Source organism: Paramormyrops kingsleyae, chromosome 6 (assembly GCF_048594095.1).
Source record: "Paramormyrops kingsleyae isolate MSU_618 chromosome 6, PKINGS_0.4, whole genome shotgun sequence".
In the NCBI taxonomy this organism is placed as follows: domain Eukaryota; kingdom Metazoa; phylum Chordata; class Actinopteri; order Osteoglossiformes; family Mormyridae; genus Paramormyrops; species Paramormyrops kingsleyae.
Window position 1 is genome coordinate 19,797,389 of NC_132802.1, and position 4,435 is coordinate 19,801,823.

The window sequence follows — 4,435 nt, forward strand, 5'->3', positions numbered from 1 at the left end:
GACATTCCTCTTCTTGCCCGTTATTCGCCTGGCTACTCAAGTCATCTTTCCTTTCTATAGCACTTAGAGAAATGCCCGTCCTTGTGCATTCCGAGAACTTTCAGTTTAATTCTTCATTAACTGCCTTTGTTTGTATTAGATATAATGCCTGGTTATTGTTTAAGCTCTGAAGATTCCATTTACTTTTGGTTCCCACAATAATGCTGCCCGACTGGAGCGAGCCTCAAAATGAAACACAAAGATTTTTATGGTTCCTTTACTATGTGTGCAAATCTTTATTTATGATCAGATATAATATACCTGCAATGGGGAAGTCTAAACATATGAAAAATAACATAAAATTCCAGACTGCCTTAGTCTTTAATCTTCTTATAACTTAGGCATCAAAACTGAAAGTTGGCAATAAACTCGACAAATCATACTCGACACAGGAAATCCCCAGTTTATGATAATCTGCTCAATCTTGATCATGAAAATCTGACTGCAAAGATTCCCATGAGGAGTCCTGTGACTCCAGGATGGAAAGTTAGAGACCTTCTGTGTTTTCAAAACAGTGATTGAGAGGTTTGGCAGTGGTGATTTTTGCAAACCTTGGTTTCTATAGCAACGCCAGGCAGTGTGATTCCACAGCCTATTGCCAATGACTTGTGGGACAAGCACTTTCCCCAAACCTCATTGGAGAGGCCTTGCCCATGAGGCTAACCAGACATATGGAGAGCGTTGCCATGGAAACAGATTTCAAATTTTTGGGAAAACAGACAACACAAGACCTCTCTGTGTGGACAGTAGCACTACTTGTAACTGGGCCCTTCTGTCTTCAGTTTCCACTCCAGTTCTTTCCAGCGCCCATTAACTTCACTTTCAATGGGGCACTCCAGCAGGAAATGGGTGACCTTGAATTTCAAAACTAAAATAAAAAATAAAAGGATCGCTCTTCCACTTTTGAATTACAAAACCATAATGCGAGTCCCAGCACAGAATTGAGAACTACTTAAAACTGATTTAGTTGTAAATTATGACAAATCAGATACATTAAAAATAAAAAGCTTCAGAGTGAATAAACAAAAAAATTATATATCGACAAATAACCTTATTTATTTTAAAGCCAAATTTTTTTTTTAAACTTGGTTGAATTCCAAGTTTACACATTCAGCAGTGCTCACCTCTTTATAAAACCATCTTTCATCGGGACAGCTGCGACATACTTCCCCGTCTGTCAGAGGTCAGTAAAATAAAAGACACCTGTAATGTACTGCTGTAATACCTTTGATACATCAATCAACAATCTGCTTATTAGTGAACACAAAAAGAAAAATGTTCGAAGGCTTGACAGCAGTTTTTTCCCCATTCCTTCCACCCTAAAGCCCATACTGCCTTCTAGTGGACAGATGAAAAATAGCCTCAGTCCACAGAGCCAAGAAATGTGCACAAGGGCCACCCCGCCCTCCCTATAGGCGACGTAGGCGATCGCCTAGGGCCCCATTTGATTAGGGGGTGCAAAAGGGCAAGTGGGAAACATCAGAAGAAATACTTCTGGTTGCATTCTGTGACATTACAGTTATTTACACTAACTAGACCCTGTGCATCTGATATATTTTTTATATAAATGAACTGACAAAATTTGTTTGCTGCTGCTCTGAATCATATTGCTGAAAATGCCCAGGAACAAGCAAACATACGAAAGCAGTGGTTGAAAGTTCTCCACCAGCTGCAGCTCCCTTGACATACTGTAAAGGAACGGTAGCTCTTGCTGCTCACATGGTCAGATCTTTAAATCCAGTGCTGCATACTGAGGGAATACAGAGACGGTCACCAGGTCACACGCAGGACCACGCGAAACATCTCATGCTCATGCATGCTCTTCCTACACAGTGCTCACAAAACATAGACATAAACATAAACATAAACACCCTGCGCTGTCAGCTCAAACATGGGCACGCACTCAGGTATGCTCACACATGCATGCTAGTTTGGTTTAAGGGTCAGAGGAAAGGACTTCTGGAACAAAGTGATACTGAACTTCATGGGGGGGAATTCAGTGAAAAAGCCCCCCATGTCAGTGACAGAGTATCCCAGGGAAACAAAAGGGCAGCGGAGGACACAAGGAGAGTGGGTGGGTCATACTATCACTATGCTATATCACTGTCTGTTGCCAATTAAAACTTCATATGTGAATTTGCAAAATAACATGAAGCAAGTAACAGAATTGCAAGGAGGCCAAGCACTTGGTGCCCCAATTGCAGGTTACAATGACTGCTAAATTATTAACCCTGTCAAGGAGAATAGTCTCAATAACCATGACAGCATTATCCAAACACAGACAACCTGCATTAGCAAGGAGGCCCTGTGGTCGCAAGCCAAAGTTCACATGGACAGACGGATACGTAGCAGGATGCTTGCTAAGCAACCCGGATTACAACCGCAGACCCTATTAGCCTATGTGAAGTGGGACCTTTGTGAGGCCGTCTCAATAGAAACTGCACATTGTGCTTCACTTATGTGGCAGCAAGTATCACACTTGGGCTCGGAACAAACTGTCTCTCAGCCTTACAGGAGCTTCATGGTCTCTACAGGAGCACAGTGAATGTCCATTGATGCTTCTTTGAAACTTTGCATGTTCTGGTCACAAGAAAAAAAACGAGAACAAATGGCAACACAAAGGTAGAAGTTACGGCTGGATGGCCAGTCGAAAACCGCTGGTATCCAGGACACGGTCGCAAAGAAGCATGATCTGGTATAAGGAGCCCTGGAGAACCCATGAGTCTTATTGATACAGGGAGCCACCAGGAAATCAATAGGTCCAATGATTGCTCTGCATGGTCATATCAGTGGCAGGCAGGGTTCCACATATCCACTAATTATAGATGCTAAGGTTTCTGTTAGCTGATTAGCGTTTACATGAGATTAAGGCTGAATGCGGTTCATGCCAGATATGTGAGAGTTGGCTGGCCTTGCCTGTACTAAGCTGAGAACTGGGGCCTATATCACAAAAATGGATTTCTTGCTTGGTAACAATAAAAAAGCTGAACAAAAAACTGAATATTTTTATTTACAGTATATACACAGAAAAAAAAAAAAGTTAATCACACTCCTTTTCGGACAAAGATAGACACACACACGCACAAATTAGGTATCTATATCTTTGTGGGGACTCTCCATTTATTCCTACAGGCAAAATCCCAACTATGAAAACCTTAACCTCTACGCAGCCCTAACCCTAACCAGAAGTAACCAATCAAAATACAAGCCTTTTTGCATTTTAAGTTTTTCATTGCAGTCACAGATTTTTTATAAAATTGAGTTTCCCTTTGTGGAGACCAAAAATTTTCCTCACAACATTAAAATAACTGGCTTGGTCCCCACAATGTAATATATAAATGAACACACACACACACACACACACACACACACATACAGACCTGTAGTTATATCTTTGTGGGAACCGTGCATTCATTTCTATGGGCAAAACCCTAATCCCAACAATGACAACCTTAACCCCTACCCAGCCCTAACCTTAGCCATAAGTAACCAAATAAAATACAAGACTTGCGGCATTTTAGTTTTATGATTGCAGTCACAGATTTTTATAAAATTGAATTTCCCCTTATGGAAATAGGCACACTTAAGGATCTGAGCAACTTTGACAAGGGCCAAATTGTGATGGCTAGATGGCCTGGTCAACGCATTTCCCAAAGGGCGGGTCTTGTGGGGTGTTCCCAGTATGCAGTACCTACCAAAACTGGTCCAAGGGAGGTCAACTGGTGAACTGGTGCCCAAGGCTCATTGATGCGCATGGGGAGCGAAGGCTAGTCCATCGGTTCCGATCCCACAGGAGAGCTACTGTAGCACAAATTGCTGAAAAAGTTAATGCTTTCTCTGATGGAAAAGTGTCAGGACATGCAGTGTATCGCAGTTTACTGCATATGGAGCCGCAGAGCTGCAGAATGGTCAGAGTGCCCATGCTGACCCCTGTCTACCGCCAAACGGGCCTACAATGGGCACATGAGTGTCAGAACTGGATCATGCAGCAATGAAACTAGATGGCCTGGTCTGATGAGTCACATTTTCTGTTAGATTATGTGGATGGCTAGGTGTGTGTGTGTCATTTACCTGGGGAAAAAAATGGTCCCAGGATGCACTATAGGAAGAAGACAAGCCAGCGGAGGCAGTGTGATACTCTGGGCAATGTTCTGCTGCTTGGGTCCTGGCATTCATGTGGATGTACCCACATATACCACCAACCTAAAAACTGTTGCAAACCAAGTACCCCTCTTCATGGCAATGAGATTCCCCTAATGCCAGTGGCCTATTTCAGCAGGATAATGCACACTGCCACACTGCAAAAATTGTTCAGGAATGGTTTGAGGAACATGAAAAGTGAAAGTGATTGTCTTTGTTAACACACTACAGCAAAACATGTCCTTCACATTTAACC

At 42.5% G+C, this 4,435-nt stretch overlaps 1 long non-coding RNA gene across 1 annotated transcript; it reads right to left on the minus strand.

Moving 5' to 3' along the window:
- Positions 1 to 350: 350 nt before the first annotated feature.
- Positions 351 to 3,839, minus strand: LOC111840378 (uncharacterized). The gene is made up of 4 exons (XR_002837397.2): positions 3,735 to 3,839; positions 1,680 to 1,789; positions 1,164 to 1,213; positions 351 to 907 (listed from the first exon to the last, which is right to left on the minus strand). It is a non-coding gene; the product is annotated as an uncharacterized lncRNA (long non-coding RNA).
- Positions 3,840 to 4,435: the final 596 nt, after the last annotated feature.